Source organism: Gopherus flavomarginatus, chromosome 15 (assembly GCF_025201925.1).
Source record: "Gopherus flavomarginatus isolate rGopFla2 chromosome 15, rGopFla2.mat.asm, whole genome shotgun sequence".
In the NCBI taxonomy this organism is placed as follows: Eukaryota; Metazoa; Chordata; order Testudines; family Testudinidae; genus Gopherus; species Gopherus flavomarginatus.
In genome coordinates, this window is record NC_066631.1 from 18819326 (window position 1) to 18840050 (window position 20725).

The window sequence follows — 20725 nt, forward strand, 5'->3', positions numbered from 1 at the left end:
AAAGGATAAATGGACACAAATCAGATATTAGGAATGGCAATATACAAAAAACTGTAGGAGAACACTTCAACCTCCCTGGCCGCACTATAGCAGACCTTAAGGTGGCCATCCTGCAGCAAAAAAACTTCAGGACCAGACTTCAAAGAGAAACTGCTGAGCTTCAGTTCATCTGCCAATTTGACACCATCAGCTCAGGATTAAACAAAGACTGTGAATGGCTTGCCAATTACAGAACCAGTTTCTCCTCCCTTGGTTTTCACACCTCAACTGCTAGAACAGGGCCTCATCCTCCCTGATTGAACTACCTCATTATCTCTAGCTTGCCTGCATATATATACCTGCCCCTGGAAATTTCCACTACATGCATCTGACGAAGTGGGTATTCACCCACGAAAGCTCATGCTCCAAAACGTCTGTTAGTCTATAAGGTGCCACAGGACTCTTTGCTGGTTTTACAGATCCAGACTAACACGGCTACCCCTCTGATACTTAACAGTATTAAAAATATGTCCAGTAGCAATGATATAACAAAGACTTATCACAAATTCCAATTTTCAGGACTTCATCACTAGCCTTCAAAACTCTGACCCAGTCTCCAACCTGATACAAATAGTTTCAGCCCAAGTCCTGCTGACCAACCCAATTACACAGAGTCTCTCATATCTTCTTTTCATATAGGAGGCAGGCTTGTTAAAAAAATGCTACGGCTGGCCCTGCTTCTACCCTGAGGCCACCACAGGCCGCTCAGATACCACTGTACTGGGCACCAGCAGAAGAACTTAGACAGATAAACAATGGATGATCTTATTTGGTCTGAAAGGTGCCAGGCCTAGGCACAAAGGAGAAGTCTATTATTATCTCAGTTCTTGACGGGAAAGGGGAGGATTTAACTGACTAAATCCTTCATGTGAAGAGACTAGACCTTGGAATTTCAGCCCATCCTCAAACACCAGCTCTCTACTGGGTATTTTTGTACTGTGTAGTGTGACAAAGTTCCTCCTCTACCCTGGTGGGTCCTGCGCTTATTGGCAGATTTGCTCACCTCAGTGATCTTCCCCACAGACTGGGTCAACTTCTCCTGTGTCTGATCAGGAGTTGGGAGGTTTAGGGGGAACCCGGGCCCATCCTCTACTCCAGGTTCCAGCCCAGGGCCCTGTGGATTGCAGTTGTCTGTAGTGCCTCCTGTAATAGCTGCATGACAGCTACACCTCCCTGGGCTACTTCCCCATGGCCTCCTCCAAACACCTTTTTTATGCTCACCACAGGACCTTCCTCCTGGTGTCTGATAAGGCTTGTACTCCTTAGTCCTTCAGCAGAACATTCTTCACTTTCAGCTCCTTGCGCCTCTTGCTCCCAGCTCCTCACATGCACTTCCTCTCCTCTGGCTCCCCCCGACCTGACTGGAGTGAGCTCCTTTTTAAATCCAGCTGCCCTGATTAGCCTGCCTTGATTGGCTGCCGGTGTTCTAATCAGCCTGTCTGCCTTAATTGGTTCTAGCAGGTTCCTGATTACTCTAGTGCAGCCCCTGCTCTGGTCACTCAGGGAACAGAAAACTACTCATCCAGTGACCAGTATATTTGCCCTCTAGCAGACTCCTGTACCCCACTGGTTTGGGTCTGTCACAGAAGCTAAACCCTCAATATAGATGCACTGCACGAGCATAACTTGTAAGTAAGCCACGTTATAAACCAGAGCAGTCTGTATGCATTAGGATTTGCCTGTGCAATTATATCGGTTTTGCTACATTGGTGCTAATTTTCCTCATCTAGACAAGATCCAAATTCCCAAGTTTTGTTGATCTATGCTTGACTTGCAGCATTTTAACAGCGTGCACGTTACCATGGGAGAGTATGAATAAATAAGGGGTCTGTGTTTCAGTACCGCCAACCACTTAAATATGCAGCCTTTGCATGATCACGTGGGCAGAGGTTTCTGAATAGCTGCTTTTATACATGGTTTCAGAGAATACCTGTCTCTGAAAAACTCCCCCCAAAACCTGTCTCGTCAATTAAACCTTGGAACATCTGGGCCCTGTGCTGACGGTGTTGTCAGTATTGTGAACTTCAGACTGATTCTTCATTTGTTTGAACTCTGTTGCACTAGTCGCTGCTATTACAACCTTGCTCACATTCAACTGAAGCAACAGGGATTACAGAGATGGCACAATTTAACCAGCTGGGGTTTTACTTTGTTTTTGTTTGTTTGTATTGGGAGGGGGGAAATCTTGCTCTCTTTGGGGGTGTAAATACCATTTCTTATAGGAAGCATCCATGTCCATTTTTCTTCAGTGACCCTTTTCTTGAGAAGATCCAGTCCAGCAGAATTTGAAGAGGGCTAATTCAGGAGTAAAAGGGGACAAGGTAAAGTATTCATGGGTAGGATTCTCAAGTAGTATAAATCAGACAGCTCCCCTGACAACCACGGCTACACCAACGTATACAAGCTGAGGGTCTGGTTCCATCTCTCCTCTCATGTTTGTCAGTTGTTTTCTGGCACATCTACACACAACCTTACTATAATGGGAGCTCATTTTAACACAATAGCATCCCAAACACCAAGACACACATAGTATTGCATGCACAGGCAAAACCAAAACAGCATCGCATTCTTATTTCAGAGCCGTGTTACAGTCTGTTTTTACAGGGCCTTTAGAGCTTCAAAGTAGGTTTTGGTGGGCTGCAGCACCATGAGAATGGTTATAACATTGGCCCAGCCACAAAAGTAATGATGACTGTCCTTACACTCTCAAATTAGAACAAAATCCCTACTTTTCAGATTCCTCCCCCCACCTCCTATTTTTGGTACATGTTCAGTTGCTTTGCTCCACTCTGTCTCTCTTGATGAATCTATAGGCATTGCTGGAAATGGGACTTGGTGTGCATACTCAGATTAAAGATAATCACATCTGGGCAGAGAGTGTATCCCCTGTGGCGACTCACTCTATTGCACACAGCATCCAATGGCAAAATTCTGACAAGGTCAATACCTAGGGAGCCCAGGGAGGTTACATATTCATACTTAAATCTTCAATTTGTTGTAAGTTGATGCATTTTTCTCCAAACCAGCTAGGGCCATCCAATGAAATACTGTTGTTTTAGGAATTCCAAGGTTTATATAAATTATTTTAACACAGAATTTTTTTTCCTCCAGACCAATCCTAGTAAAAGCCCTCTCTAGCATGAACAGTTATCTACAGAGTCCACAACAAAGCAAGCACAGGAATTATCTGGGTTCCACCAGCCACTTAGTCTTAGAAAACTTTTGTTTGCAGAGTCTCTCTCAATCTTACAATGTGCTTGCAATAGTGAAGGAGAGATTGATCGGGGTGGCCCTTCCGCTCTCCTCTTTAGATCTACAATATATATTTCCTGCTTCTTTATAAAGCATCAGCAGAAAAAATAAAAATAAAAACAGAACCAAAGTAATGGAGGAAAACTCATCAACTCCCAACAGCCAAAAGTTAGTAGTTCAGACACCTTACTCACCATCAAAATCACCCAAACAAGAAAATCTCTCTTATTTCCTTGCTTTTGCTTTGAAAATAACAAAACAAACTGTGCAAAAGGCAGCAAAAGCCACCTGTTTTCAGAGCAGTTAAATAGCATGCAAGATCTGTCCTTCCAAGAGGCCTCTTACACATCACACAGCCTCCCTCATCTCTCCCCAGCCTTGGAAATAATGCTGCCTGGCACCAGAAGCAGAAGGTTAATTATAATTATATACGATCATTCAGCACTGTTCAAGTGGATACTCTAATGTTAGAAGTCAACCTGAATATATGGCTACGAATAAAAGGTTTCACCCATCTTTTTGCAAACTCAGCTCACTCCTGACATCTCTATAACCGGGAATGTGGGAATAACAAAGCACGGATTGTAGATCAGGCGGTTTATCTTAGCAAAACGGAACCTGTTTAATACAGAGCCGTTTTTACAGCATTTTTCTCCTCTTACTTGCTTAGAATCATAGAATGTAAGGGTTGGAAGGGACCTCAGGAGGTCATCTAGTCCAACCCCCTGCTCAAAGCAGGACCAATCCCCATCCTCTCTTTAAAGCATTTTGAATATGAGGGTCTCAAGGCTCCCAGTTGTCTAAGCAGCTAAATACTGAGCAAAATAAAGAAGGACACTTCAAGGTGCAGGAAGTGGGAAGTGAACCTTGATTGCTAGAGGTAGGGTTGCTTGTATTTCCCCTGCAAAGGCAAACAAGTTAAGCAGTGTGGACAAAGTGACTCCACAAAAGAGAAGAGAAACTAAGCTGGGATGGGAGAGAGGAAAAAAAAAAAAAGAAAGAAAAGAGACAGATGCAAAATAAGCATTTAAAAAACAGCAGGCTGCCTTGCTAACTCTGCATGTAAGCACATGCAGGGAAAGAACAGTTTACATCTTCCTCAATTTGCTACCATAACCGTTTTCATTTTTGCATGATTTTCATATAGTTCTCTCATCTGTCCTTATGATAATTCATTTCAGGTCCTGGCCCAAGGCATGAGGTAAATTCCTACAGTACCTGTATGAAGAAGATCCCCAGGTTTGCGAGATGCTACTGGGCAGATTTCAAATTCAGCTCCCTCCTACTAAAATTAGGGGATCTACAATAAGCGATGTATTTATTTCTATAATGCTTTCCAAGCAGGTGTGAACCTTTATCAGCCATAAAGTAATAATACCCAAACAGTATCCAACCATGGGTCAAAAGTATGTTTAACTGAGCAAAATCGGTTTTTCAAAATCTGAATTTTTCAACAGCAAGAATGATTTAGCATTAAATACATTTTAATCACGCCATTCTTTCCCACTTCTTACTCCAATCTGTAATGAAAACCAGTCCAATCTGTACTGACTAATTTCTGAACATTTTCTTTAATTTTTAAAAAAGTCAATAAATTAACATACATGCAACACTTTGTAGATCTGTTCAATTTTCTTCATTAATATTTTTGATACTGACAATGAACTTTCCGTAAGAGTAATAAATATAAGTCCACTCTACTGAACTATAAAAACTCATGATTAAATTCCATCAGTTCCCAGAGGTTTTTAATAACTAAAAGAAAAAGTGTGTGTGTATTGAGGTCAATTGTTATATAATCCACGTGAGATGGGAGGACAGAAGACTTTAACATCATAAAGGAGAAGTGACAACTAGGTTATGGCCTAAATATTAATTCTTTATTTATAGGAAAATGTTGGCATGATCACCAACAGAGGTGATAAATAAAGCAGAGGTTTATTTGTTGGGATTTAAACATTGTTAGGGCCTGAGAATTCAAAAGTGAAATGCCCATAATCTAAAGTGGAACTGAGTAGCATTTCAATATTCCAGCTGAACAAAATGGAAAAAAGGTACAAAGACTAAAAGACTAACATATAGATAGTTAAAGTTCACTCATCTATGAAGCCTGACAGTGTGTTTTATTAAAAAGGACTACAGTTTAAAAAAAAAATCAATATACTGGGACAAACATTTCACCCTTTAATGCAGCTGTAGCCCAAATTCTTACATTCCTGGAAACTTTTCAACCCCCCGGGGGGGTATTATTTATATTTGCATTTGGGGGTATTGTGTGATAATTACGTGGAATTAATTTGTGGGTCAGGAAAATATCAGGCTAATTTCTACGCATTTTGTCAGCTCGGGAACACATTATAGTACTCAACTTCAATCTACCAGTGTGGTGTTTACTTTTATAAAGGACTTGATCACCATGAAGAGACAGACACAAAGCAACAAGAAAAGGCAAGAAAAACCAAGTACGTTACTATTTCCGGGACCATAAAAACTGTGCTACTGCAAGCTGTCATCCTCTGAAGACACATCAATCTGTTGGTCTAATGCTGGGGGGGAAACGCACTCATGTGACATTCTGCTTGTTGCAAGTGCAGTGAGGCCAACTGTACAGAAAGATTAACCCTTTCCTACCCAGAAAACCAGACATATCCAAGTATTTTCCAGTAGAATGCTAAAAATAGCCATCATCCTTTAAAACATACATATTCTGTTCACCTCTTTAGTCTTATCTCTATGCTCTCTCAGATTCTGCTTGTGCTCTGAACCTAAGAAATTGAATACTATGAAATTACCCTCGTGAGTGTATTTGCTTCATATATTTGTATATACATACAGGATTGGGATTTTTACATAAGAGATATAGGAAAACAATGTTTTTTTCCTCCCCAAATATATTGTTTCTGGAGCAGGCATCTAATTTCTTCTGAATATTTTCTCCTATTCAGTCGAGTTCCATTTTGCCAATACACTTTTCCCCCTAATTAAGCTGCATGGTAATAAATGGTCAAAAGGCTGAAAGGTTTAGTAGGATCGAGAGAAACATATGGAAGTCGAGATGCTTTATCCAGTACTACAGCACACTCCATCCAAGGATCTCAATGAGCTGCACAAATATCTATTAACCTCAGAAAACAACTCTGAGAGGCTGGAATTATACCACCACTTTACAAATGAGAGAGCTAAATGACTCCCTCTCTTCTACCCACCAAGGGCACAGAAGACATCAATGGCAGAGCCTCCTGACTCCTAGTTCCAGTTCTTCCTGCTTCTGTCCAGACAGGAAATATGGGGGAGAAAATCAACATAAAACAAGCCAGTCTCCTGGTATTTATGCTTAAAGTTCCAGCTGAATATTTCCTGGACTTCTTGACATCTTGGCTTCAGTTTGGTTCAAGTCTTGGACATACATTGGGCTCATTATTTTACTGTATTCATATTGGTTTATTCCTAATGATCATTAAACAAATTGTTACTCCTTTATCCTCCAGCTGGTTCTACCTGCAAAACTCCACCTGCCAGTTGGTATATATGTGAGTTGAGGAGAGAAGACGGCACTCTGTAAAGATTCAACTGCTATTCAAGAATCCCAATAATCCAGTTGTAAATGGCTAGTTACATTAGAGTTAAGAAAACACAAATGCCCTACTCCAGCGCTGCAAAGGGTTTAGAGCAATCCTTCTCCTGTCCTTTTTATCTGTTTTTTTAAAAAATACCAAAGAGAATACAAAGAAATATTCCAAATGTTGTCCTGAAGAGTGTAAGAGCCATATCTTTGGGTGTGTTTATGCAGTGCCTGGCACAATGGAGCATTGGTCCCGACTGTGGACCTTGAGGGTCACAGTAATGTTAAACATGCCATCACAGTTGTATCTATCAGACCTCCACGTGGAAATATAGCCTCTGTAACTTAATCTGACAGTCTTCCAGTGATGCGCATAATTCCTAAGCCTAAAGACCCCATAACCATTTCTTCTTCCCCTCAAAATAAAATTCAGGGCCCCATACTTGTCAAATACTTATTAACTAATCAAAATTCCACACTTCCCCTTTCTAAGTTTTTCAGCTGACGACTTCAGGGGTTTCGTTGCCCTTGTCAGCTTTTATTTCAGGAGCTGCACAGTAGCTTGAGTGACATATGCTGACCAGGACATAGTGACTGACTATCACAGAATAAATGTCTTAAGGGGGAGTCCACAGCATCCTCACCCGGAAATCTGGGAATAAGTGCCTATTTATATGATGCTATCCAGCACATTCAGAGGCAAAAACAATAGACTCTTCTTCCAAATTATAGCAGCACATCTTTAAGATCAAGCAGGTCAACCCTAGCAGGGCCTGTTTGAGAAACAGGATGAAGTTTCAGAAAGAAAAATTCCATACTTTCCCACCCCCACAAATTTTGGAGCACAGAGCGGGTATTAGGGGGGAGGTCCTCTGGGAATTCCCCACAAGACTCCCTGAAGACTGGACCCCCGGATGCATATACTGGTCCTACATCTTTTGATACCAGCCCCAACTTCCTCCTTTGGAATTAGCAGGAGTCTAACTCCGGCATAGCTAATAAGACCACCATAAGAACACGTAGTTTGTAATGAGATGAGGTTTGCCCCAAAGCTGTATGAGAAATAAATGGCTAGAAACAGAAGCACAAAGATAACATTGAGTCCCCATTTTAGAAGGAGTAAACAAACGTGCTAGGAAATCTCACAAATTTAGTACTTATAATTTAGTACCTAGCACTGAAGGAGGACGAAGTGCAGAACCCAAGAACATCTCATCTGGAAATAGTTCACGTAAGTGGTTTATTTAAAAATACTGAGTTCAGAAATAACCCTTTGGCATCCTATTAAACAGTAACATGTTTAAGATTTTATTTGAAGACAATCTGTGGGTGAGCAATACTATATACACAGCAACCCACTCCCTACTGCTCATATTGCAGCATAAACTCGGGAGATGCCACTCATTTACGTCCCAAAAGCCACTCCCCAAGCTGCAAAAGGAACTTTGCTTGATGTTAGGAAGCAAGGCTTTGGAAAACCTGTTCACCTAGCAGATGCTGTGCAGCTCATCCCTTCCTTGCAGGAAGCCCATAGGAGAGAATACTTTATTAGCATCAATCTTCCTGGAATCAGTGCTAATGTTTTCCCATGTAAACATGGTATTGCATCAGCAAGTCTCGAAAATTGTTATCTTTACTAAGACACTCACAATGGAGTAACTGATAGAAAACAACCCCCACAGAGATGGAGACTTGCGAAAGCAACCATGCTTAAGCTCTTAAGAAGTTTTACTGTCTAGTGCTGTTGGGACAGGTCTACCAAACGCACTTCCCCTCCCGCACACATACCACACCAGGGGGCTGCAGCCTGGGGGGAAAACATTAATAGGACTTGGATAAGTTTGTCTGATGTAATCAACAACATTCCCATGTGTGCCTTATAATTAATCTGCAGACGTGTAGAGTTTGATGGATGAGCTGATAGCAAGCAAGTTATGGAATCCATCTGTCTGGAAAGCCATGGTTATTTTCAGCTAAAATCACATTAGTAATATTAAATCACAACTTGCTATTTAGCTTTCAACCAGAATGTCAGAATAAATGGGATGCCTTTTTCCTGGAGAGGAGTCTGCAAAAGGTGTTTGTTGCTTTTAATGTTCAGTGTCATACACAACAGCATGTACTGAACGGAATTAAAGATGGTTTGGGGGGTTTTTTTACATGTTCTGGGATCTTGGTAAGTTTGAGAAAAACAGAAGGGGACTGTATCTTGCTCTATAGTGTATTGGTCTCTCTTGAGATTTGAGCTGCATGAGAGGAATATCCAATGAACACAGGAGTGACTCCTGCTATGAGAAGACAGACTGTGGATCAGGAGTACTGGGGGGGAAAGCAAAGACCCACAAAAATTTCAGAACCTCATCTTGGATGGATTGAATAGCCTGTTTCCTTGGCTCTAGTAGAAGAGGTACCAGGTGGCCAAGGAAGAGCCATCACTTGCATATCTCAGTCCACCTTTGGGGAAAATACATACATTTTATAAGCGCAGTACAGTCTCTAGAATTTGCACACTGTATCAGCAAGGGATGGACTATAGCAAATTCAGAAAGTCAATGTGAGAGGGATGCAACAGTGACTTAGGGCTTGTCTACATCACAAAGTTGCAGCGCTGGTGAGGGGGTTACAGCGCTGCAACTTAGGAGGTGTACACATCTGCAGGGCATCACCAGCGCTGCAACTCCCTGTTTGCAGCGCTGGTCGTACTCCCGTTTTGTCTCGGGTGTAGAGGATCCAGCGCTGGTAATCAAGTGTAGACACTTACCAGCGCTTTTCTTGACCTCCGTGGAATAAGCAGGTATCCCAGCATACCTGAGGAAGCCTCTGATAATCAAGCAGGTCTCCTTCCCCGGTTTGCTCTCGCGTTCCCCGAACCCCCGAGCAAGCAGGTCTCCTTCCCTGCGGTTTGCTCTCGCGTTCCCCGAACCCCCGTGCAAGCAGGTCTCCTTCCCTGCGGTTTGCAGGGAGGTTCGGGGAACGCGAGAGCAAACCGCGGGGAAGCTGGTCTCCTTCCCCGGTTTGCTCTCGCGTTCCCCGAACCCCCGTGCAAGCAGGTCTCCTTCCCTGCGGTTTGCAGGGGGGTTCGGGGAACGCGAGAGCAAACCGCGGGGAAGCTGGTCTCCTTCCCCGGTTTGCTCTCGCGTTCCCCGAACCCCCGTGCAAGCAGGTCTCCTTCCCTGCGGTTTGCTCTCGCGTTCCCCGAACCCCGAGCAAGCAGGTCTCCTTCCCTGCGGTTTGCAGGGGGGTTCGGGGAACGCGAGAGCAAACCGCGGCGAAGCTGGTCTCCTTCCCCGGTTTGCTCTCACGTTCCCCGAACCCCCCTTGAAGCCGCCCAACAGCGCTGCAGTGTGGCCACATCTAACACCACTTGCAGCGCTGGTTGCTGTAAGTGTGGCCACTCTGCAGCGCTGGCCCTATACAGCTGTACTAATACAGCTGTAACAACCAGCGCTGCAAAATTGTAGATGTAGACATACCCTTAGAGAAAAAGGCCTGGAGACGGGGGGGAAAATCAAGATTTTTCTGTGTGTTGCTCACACAGGAGGATTCAACCTTTGCTTGCAGCTTTTTCCAGAACCTTATGAATTCAGATAAAGTAACATCAAAGTTCAAGATACTAGAATGATGAGCGAGGGATCAGAAATAACAGACACATATACCCAGTGACATGGCACTTCCTCCACTAAATGAGAAACATTTATCTCGAGCTGCAGAGCTTTTCCAGCGTGCTAGGTGCTGTTCACACACACACCACCTGACCTGAGAAGTGTTCCCTCACATTCTCCAGTATAAGGGAATGGTGAATATTGCTGAATAGCCACTGAAGTATTGGAGCTATTCGCCAAATCACACAAGCTGAGAATCTGTCCTCCCCGTGTGGTAGCCAAGCATTATTATACAGAGTTTATATGTGGGTAAAGTGAAGCAAAGATGTTAAATGACTTGCTCAAAGCTCAGACAGGAAATTAGTGGCAGAGTCAGAAAAACAACCCAGATATCTAGATTTCCGGTCCCCCTGCTAACCACTAGACCACAACACTACTGTTATAGTGCAACATCACAATAAATGAATATTTTGTACTGTAGTTCATCATTGAGAGCATATTCTCAGCGTGGTAGTGAAAACAATTCATTTAAGTTTTTAAAACACATTTCAATTACAGCTGAAAATAAACCTGAAAGATAGCGCTGTGACATAGCCACCTATAACGCACGCAATTCCCTCCTTCCCGCCCCCTCCAATTTCATTAAGCCCTCTTGATAAGAGCAATTATTGGACTTTTAGACACTGTGAAAAACAACTGGAAAAGATGGTGACAAATTTTGTCCCTCTCTTTATGCATGTGGTTTTTTACAATTTTTTTAGTTTTGCCATGAGGTCTTTTATGTCTCTTTCAGTAATCATATAATTATATAATTCCTAAAGTACATGCTGGCAACACTTCAGGGGATTTTAGTTATTACAGGTGACAAGACTCTTCTTTCATATCTAATATGCATGAGGATTTATTTCCACTTCATTCACAGAAGGTTTTGGTAACATTCCAGATAAGCCTCAAATCCTAAAGATTCTGGGGACAGTTTGGTGTGGGACAAAGGGTTGAACACTTTTCATTAACACATTGAATTGCACAGAAAACCAACTGTAGTGAACCTAAATTGGAATGAAGTTTGGTTTTTTTAATTAATTGGCCCATCATTTTTCTCAGGCTTCATGTCCAACTATTTTCACATTCTTTATTTAATTTTACAATCTGAAAGAAATGTCAAGCATCCATCAAAAACTAAGGATGCTGCAATTATATTTCTCCCGATGGTTGCAAGTTATTAACAAGCTGACAAAACACCATAATTATTTTATTTCAGGTTTGACTGATTCTATAAACACCTCTTAACTCCATACTATCTTTAGTGTCTTTCTCTCCCTGTGCATGAGGTCTGGATAGATTATATAAAAAAAGAGGCGCACCCAGCAAAACATCCACACACACAAATGCATTCACGATTCCAAGTCAAAGATATAATCATATTTATTAGCCAAAACTTAACAGCAATCAAAGGATAAAACAGCCACCCCACAAAAAATGCTTTAGCTTTGTAGTAAACAGTGTATAACAAAACCACTGCTGCTTAATCCACAGTTTTAACAATAGTAGGGAGTAATGAAACTGCAGCCCTTCTGTAGGTCATAAGGCAATTATCCCAATCTGTTGAGTAGCCAGACAGTATCTAAATTATCCATTTTCCCCCCTGCATGGGCCACCCACCTCCTCTCAAGCTAACGATGGCATTTCCTCATTACACAGGGGTTACTAGTTTGTGGATATGCTTGGGGGGAAAACTACCCAATACTAAATAAAAATAAATGAACTCTAGTTTTATTGTTTGTCATCTATGGCAGTGCTTCTCAAAGCTGGTCTGCCGCTCATTCAGGAAAAGCACCTGGCGGTCCAGGCCTGTTTGTTTACCTGCCGCATCCGCAGATTCAGCCGATCGCGGCTCCCACTGGCCACGGTTTGCCCTCCTGGCCAATGGGGGCTATGGGAAAGGTGGCAGCACATCCGTCAGACCACATTGCTTCCCGTAGCCCCCACTGGCCTGGAGCAGCAAACCACGGCCAGTGGGACCCGCGATCGGCCAAACCTGCGGACGCGGCAGGTAAACAAACCAGCCCCGACCGCCAGGAGCTTTCCCTGCACAAACAGCGGCCCAACTTTGAGAAGCAGTGATTTATGGAGAAAGTTTGGTCGGGGGCGGGGGGGACACAAGAGTTCTATGATAACCAGTCACTAACACTAATTTTCATACTCAGCAGACTACAGGATGCACTAGACCAGATCAAAGAGATTTCCTACACATATCTCATTCGAAATTCGGACAGAAAAAGCCATCTCTCTGTGGCTCCTCTGCAAAGCACGTCCAGGCCATACCAGAACAAAATGAAGTACAGGCTTGTTGACAGTGACCCACAGTCCCCTAAAATGGAATGTTTGACTTCAAATTGCGATCTTTTCTGTGGCATGTGGCTGGTGTAACTGTACATAGCTCATAAAAGATTGTAAAGCTTTTCACTGAACACACAGAGATAGACAGGAATGGTGACATCAGCCCATGTTTTGCAGCCAATGGCTCTGGGAATCATTTTGATCCCTCCAATCCATGCCAAGCACTGACCTTGCAGATGCAACTTTTGTTCAAGTTAGTCTCTTTCTGGCTTGGAGCAAAACGGAACTACAAATGAAACAGGCTACGTCTACCTTGAATGACACAGGAGAGCAGTCCTCATACTGCTTTAGTAACTATAGGGTCAATAGGGATGCCTGAAGTTTTGCTTCCATGGCACTTAATTTGAAATAATTAATGAACAATGTGAGGTGACTTATGCCAGCCTCTGCTGTTCCCAGCCCATTCCCACTCCTCTTCCTTCCTTCTCCGACGGTACCCAAAAGATTTGGTATTTTTTTCACTGCTATTTTACTTTCCTGCATGCCGCTGCAGCTTTCCTTCCTTGCATTACTGTATGACCCCTGCCCGCAACAATGCTCTGTAGATTCCCTGACAGCCAGCCTCTCCAAGTCCTTGAAATCTACTGCCTTTCCCTACCCACACCATTCCCCATACTCTACACAGAGCATGAAATATCTCCCTAACCAACATCCTCTGGACAGACACAGCTTTGCTTGCATTAATGGGACCCCAATTCACTACCAATACAGCATCACTTATAGTAACTACACTGGAAGCTGGGTAAAAAGATCTGGGATCTCTCTATGCTACATCTGACAGCCAGCCCCGTTCACAACAGGGTAAAGATCCCCGAGGCCTGTATACACTCCAGCTTTCAGCATGCTAGAACAAATAGAGCTGTACTGGTGACGTATGACAGGTGTCACTGCTGCCCACGCAGACACAGCCTTGAAAGTTAAGTCACCCAAGACCGACTCATTTTAACAGGACTTTTTTTCTTAAAAGCATTTTGGATTAACAGTGTGAAGACTGATTCTCCTTTCAGCATCTGAATGGTATTAATAACAGCTCATTTGATCTGGGAAAGAAACAACTTTTTAAAGAGATGGAACGTACCCAGTAAAGCAGCACTCAGACACCTCAGTGTGTGTAAGTAGCGAGGCTGAAACAGTCAAAGCCCCTCTGTACTACAGCAAAGCCAAGCCAAGAAACTGTTAAATAGTAACAGCCACTTCACCTACATAAAGCTCTTTCATATCTTTACTGCGATTAACTAGAGGCATTGAAGTGCAATGCATTGGAAACTGTTCTCACTTCGAGCAAGATGTTCACGTACAATAGATACCAGGATGCAAGCCTTCCCTACTGTATTTCAAAGCTTTATTTTAAAAGTCACTGAGCTTGATTTAAGAGCTCATCCCATGGTCTCAGTTTTGCTGATACACAACTTGCTCTGAGCAATACACAAATACTGACTGCCACACTAAGGATACCAGAACAAAGTTCCCCCCATCCTAAATCGCGGTGACAAAGAATGATTTTTATAAAAAGCTGCACAATCTTTCTACAACCATATTCATCCAAAAGATCCACTTTAGAATCTACATACATGCAGCCATCACCAAGTGCAGCAAACTCCACACCCCTACCATGGAGTAGGAAGTAGAAGTTTTGGTCAAAGACAGAAAGATAAATCCCTAAATTTAAATTCACTGGAATAAGCTATACCAATATAAGCATCTTCATAACAGTACAACTGTGTCTACTACAGGGTTGTATCACTTTAACTATATCAGTTTCTAAACTTATATAGTTAGCATGGTACAAAACATCTGTGTCAACCAATTCTTACACAGAGCAAGCCAGAATTCGGTTTAAGAAAATTTCAGGCTGAGAGGGCCAATATTGCTCTAAATACCCTCAGAATTTTGCATTTTCCTGAACACATCATTATGAGAGAGACAGTCTGTCTCATTTCTTTGAGATAGCAAAGATAAATGGCCAAACTTGTCTTTCACTAGCATACAGGGAGAGACAATGGAGATTTTATTGGTTATTTCATTACAAGTCGAATGCATGTTAACTGGAACTAGTAAGATCTACTTCTTTTAAAAATGGGATGCTGTCAGGCATTTTTTTAAAATATATTTTATAAAACATCCTTACCTGAGCTACACACAACACCTTAGACTATTAAATGCTAAATAATTTAAAATCACATTTACCTTTCACTTTTTATATGGTTTAAATTTGATTTTTCCTTTGTCTGGAGGATGCAATTAGCCAGGTCAGTTGCATTTTTGTTTCAAGTCAATTCCAGTCAATTTTACATATGTTCCTTGGCACCAGTTAAAATACTGAAGTGTTCTTGTTGTAAACTCCTCAAGAGAACATTTGTAACTTTCTAACGGAATTTTTTTTTGGAAGAAAATATGCACTGAAACTTTTCCATTGGTCTTAGGTTTTGTGAAAGGGACTGTCACGTTGAATTTGGACCATTCACACAACAAAGTGAAGAACTCAGCTTATCTGCCTCACAAGGATGAAGTTGACTCTGTGGCATTTTGTACCTTCTGTTTCATAGAATATCAAAAATTTCAAAACCTGATGCTCAGCTCAGTAAGCCATCTCTTTTTCTGAGTAATCTACAAATATGGTAAGCGGCACATACCCAGATAATACCATGAAACTAACATGATCCATATATGCACCACTGCTTTCATGGAGCAGTCACACTCCATTACAACACACAATCACTCCTCTTAAATGACTCACTTACATGCAACAGTATGTCCATTGATTTCACTGTGTATAGCTATGTGGCCAGGTCCACTGACGAGGTACAGAGTCCCAGTAGGGACTGCAGAGCTTGATTCTTACTCATTTCCAGCTCCAAATTATAATTAGGTTTGTACAGAGTCTAAGGAATCGACTATGCTGCACCGCTAAGTGCTTAGTGAAGATGCTACGTATGCCAACGGGAGAGCTGCTCCTGTAGGCGGAGCTACTCTACTTCCCTGAGAGGCAGTAACTACGTCAATGGGAGAAGAACTCCTGTCAATATAGCACTGTCTACACTGGGAGTTCAGCTAGTATAACTGTGTCGCTTCAGGGTGAGGATTTTTCACACCCATCAGTGATACAGTTATATCAAAATAAGGTTCCAGTGTAGACCAGGGCTTAAAATCCTCCCTCCCCACATGGCACTATTCAGGATGCATAAAGTTAACTGCATGCTTAAGTCTTTCCAGAATTGGATCCTTACTTTTTTTTTTTTAAGATCCAATATTAAGTAGACACCCATTTCTTACAAAATGAAAGAACGCAAAAGGACAAAATGATTCCAGAGAGGAAGTTATAAATAATGCTACCATTACTGGGGGGAGGGATAGCTCAGTGGTTTGAGCATTGGCCTGCTAACCCCAGGGTTGTGAATTCAATCCTTGAGGGGGCCACTTAAGAATCTGGGGCAAAATCAGCACTTGGTCCTGCTAGTGAAGGCAGGGGGCTGGACTTGATGACCTTTCAGGGTCCCTTCCAGTTCTATAGGATAGATATGTCTCCATATATTAATATACTGACTGTACCCATATTTCAGTTTGCAAGTTTCAAGGGGGGGGATCTGCATTTCAGCCCACAAATGTTACATCAGCCGAATTTCTGATGGGCACCTTAAAGCAGCCTATCAAGAAATAACATCTATGCTCTCTTTTGATTACTTTATATCTAAAAATTATTTGAAAGCATTCCACTTTCAAAGGGATCTTTTTCCTTGCCTGCCTTTCTAACTTCTTTACAGGTTGGGGCAGACATTTACTGAGACCACTCATCAACTGAAGGGGGGGGGGGAGTGTTAAATAAATATTTAACAAAGTCATCTCTTCTCCAAAGAATGGGCAAGTCAGTTGAGTTAAACAGGTGCTTAAACAGTAATAAGTTTAAAAATGTGCTCCCCTCTCTGCTGTTCATGCTCATTTTACTAGCTCTACGGTCGCCTCAGAGTTTTTCCCAGGTGGACAAGACCTGTATTTCTAATGCAAAGAAATAAGCAAAAGAAAAATTCTTTGGCCTCCTTTCACATCATAAAGGAGCAAGAAGGCACAAGCTCATTATTCCATCTTTACAGGTCATCTTTAGTTGATTTATATATTGCTCTAAGAACTGTCACAATGGGCTTGCACAGACCAAAATAAAAAAAGTTGCCAATATCTGTTAAATTTAAAAAAAATCAAAGCTAATCTGACTAATAGTATCAGACAGTGAAATCTTTTCTGTGCCACCAACACACAATTCCCTGAGTGACATTTACTTTAGATTGCAGCGATATAAAATAGTTTTCATCTAAGAACTCTAAGCATAGAATGGGGTTCCTATGGACCTGGGTGTCAGCATTTCAGATTTTCCAGTTTGAAAGTAGCCCAAAAGGATCAGTTATCGAAATGGCAGAAACCAGACTGTCTTCTATGTCAAAACATTATACCATGTTCCCAGAACCTGAGTTGGACCAGCCTGCGGCATGGTAATATCCAAATGTGCTCATCTAATTAATGCATCCCACTTTGCTTTTACAATTCCTGTTCTCAGTAACGTCACCAAAGAAAGCTACTTATTACAACAAGGCTAGATATGGGAATTCCAGAAGCAAAGTGGCTGTGCTGATTTCCATACCAATAGTCCAACTCTTCTTGCAGATCACAGCAACTTCATGGCAAGACTAGTGTCCAAGTTCTGTTGGAAAAATTAAGCATTCGAGTGAGTTTCTGAGTGAAAAGGAGGTTATTTTCTCTAAGTTCTTTAGAAACTCTATACTAACTACAGCAGCCCACTTTTACATATATTAGCAATATTAGTTCATTTTCTTTTAAAAGATCCATGGAAAAGAAATTCTTAGAATTAAAGCAGATTTTTAGTATTCATCTGCAAAAGGCAATTAACTGCCATAATTAACCTGCTTTTTTTAATCTTGAAAAGCACACTGCTATGAAAACAGATAATCAAAGACTACTACTAAGTCTGCAGTTAAATCAAAAGTCTAAGGCATCTGAAGTGGAATCTTTAAAAGTACAAGATTTTTAAGGAACATAATTCCTCAAAAAACTGACTTTATAAATTGTCATTAGGCAATTAAGTACCAAGGTAAGTACTTTAAATGTTGGGAATCTGCCCTTTTAAACATGAGTGCTGCTTTATGGAAAAGACTTCATTACATCACATTTGAAAACATACAGAAGATATAATCATAAATCAAAGGTTACACAGCTAAGTCAATGGAACTAACACAAAACCTTTGGAACAGGAAGTTAAACGCACTGGTTTTATCATTGTTAAAAGATCAGAGCAACAGCACAGTGTACGGCACACTTGTGGACACCGCCTTATCAAGACAGAAGTTGAAGGAAAGACCAAGCAATTACAGATTCTACCCAGAAATTTTGCATCACTATGATACTTTCCAACTTGCTAGTCTGAAGCACAACCCACAACAAGTAACTACCTGGTATCTCTGTTAGATCCCTTAAAAAAGGAAGGTGTGAGAAAACTAACACAATGTAAACCTCTTCAGGGTAGAGACTATCTACTTGTATGGCTGCAACCTTGCAAACACTTATCTGCATGTAGCCTCATGACTTCAGTGGAACTACTAACTTGTGTGAAGCTAAGCACAAGTCTATATCTTTTCAGGACTGGGAGTTGTATTTGTGCAACACCTAATGCAAAGGAGCCCTGATCCCAGCTGGGAGCTACCAGGATATAAATACAAAATCTTAAATCTTTATTATAGGGTTCCACAGCTTTGTAAAGTTGATAATAAAAGCCAAAGAACACACAGATATAACATTTACAAAAGCTTTGATTGAACAACTGGTCTCAAAGATCTCATTCATTTACATTCTGATGATATTCCCTTTTTAGCATTGTTTTTATACTTGAAAGGAACAAGTATGATCAGAGAGAGAAGCCCTTAAATACAGACTCATTCATCTGTTTTTTTCTCATTGTGATTCACCAATCACCTTCAAGAATAATTAGCAACTTCATCTAAATGAAATGAATATACAGCAAGAGAGAAACACTCACATATATATATATCCATTCATTTCAGGATGCTGTTCAAAATTCCCCTCTGTTTTTAAACATCCCCTCAAGGACTTTCTGCATCCTCCTTCATAGACCACCTCTCACTTTTTCTCTCCCTGCACATACATTACAGATCTCACAATCACATCATCACTGGTGCAAGAACCTTCTTCTCTGGTGCACAGGTCATCTAAATAGCATTCCTGTAGTTTGCAGTGTAGTTGTAGCCATGCTGGTCTCAGGAGATTAGCGACAAGGTGGTCAGATGTTTTATTGGACCAACTTCCGTTGGTGAAAGAGATAAGCTTTTGGGCCATAAGAATTCTGTGTGGCTCAAAAGCTTGTCTCTCACTTCCTGTAGCTGTCCATCTTATTTGGTCTCCACAATGACTCTCCCTTTCAGATTAAAACATTTATTTCATTTGCTTTACCTGCTAGTTAAGTCCCTCTACTATTTCTTTTAAACTCTGAAATTCTATTGATTTCTATATAATCATTTGTAAGATAAAGCTGCATTTTAACCTGGGTTTGAGTAGAGATTTGTATTGAGGGTGAAGGATATTTAAGTGCAGATGATGAGTTGGGGTAATTTCAGATCCTTATGAACAGAGAAGAACTGATAGTTTGCTACAGCTTTCTGTTTTGATCTTAGTTGGATTATTTTTTTTAAATATTACCTGTTTTAAGTTCTCTCTTGAGTAAAGGATACCTAGAGCTTGGGATAGGTAATCTCTTCCTAAAACGAAGCCACAAGTAGATAGACACATGCAGAGTTGAGACAACATCATCAGGTACCAAATGTCACTGGCAGTATTCTGTAGTGGTTTAATGAAAATTCAAAGCACTACTTCTTAAAACTTAAAAAAATTAAAGGAAACATCATAAAGTAACTAACTCCCTTATAGGCAACAGCAAAATTAACTCCTACCGGGTTCAGCGTGCCGGCATCTTCAGTTCAACGTACAGGAAGAGTATATATAGCACCCTACATTTTACAGGAACATAAGGTAATGAGAAATTTTTTTGAAGTGAGGAAGGGGATTTCACATTATTTGAGATAAAAAGAAAAAGAAAACCTTACATGTTACAGACTTTTCTACCATGAGGTTCTCTCTAACCATACAGCAATTTGATTTCCCAGGGGAAACCCACAATTTAGTGAGCTTATTTAACCTAATCACAGGTCACTGTAAAACCAAATGAAAAACAATGCAAAGCAGCAATATGAGAAAGGATCATAATGAAGAACTGCCACATACACAAACAACAGCTCCTTTTTAGGCTTACAAATGAAGAAAATTATAAGAAGGCTAACATATGCGTGCTGAATATGAAATTAAACTTTATTCTCTTTTCTCCTCAAATTGTATATCATTTTTACATACGCAGCCATCACAGAATTATTTTTGCAAAAATGTATGCACTGTAAAAGATGTTTCTCCTCAAAACCAGTGGAAGACCACCTGTTGTAGTCAAGTATACTACAGAGTATTGCTTCTTAGTATTCTAAATGACCTTACAGATTCACTAATTTATGTGGGCATATGTTACTTTAAAGCAGTTTTGTTTTGCTAATCCCTTTTGCTTGCTGCTACATCAGAAATCTGCCAGGCATTATCTTTTGACAAAAGCAGCACTGCACTTTTGTAAGAAAAATTCTCACAATGCACAGTAAATGTGTGTGTATTACTGGAATTTATTAAATACACAGATCACTAGGACTTTCAAAAGCACCTCACGTATGACACATCTCCCAGTGCAACACATGAAAGAAACAAGTGAATTCTGCTTACACTATTTATTCTGATGAGCCAATTAAAATCTAAAATG

The 20725-nt window shown here is 41.1% G+C and overlaps 1 protein-coding gene across 14 annotated transcripts in view; it reads right to left on the reverse strand.

Moving 5' to 3' along the window:
- The window catches only part of FBRSL1 (fibrosin like 1), a 760769-nt gene that overhangs the window by 736911 nt on the left and 3133 nt on the right, over positions 1-20725 (reverse strand). The gene's annotated exons all lie outside the window — the stretch shown is intronic.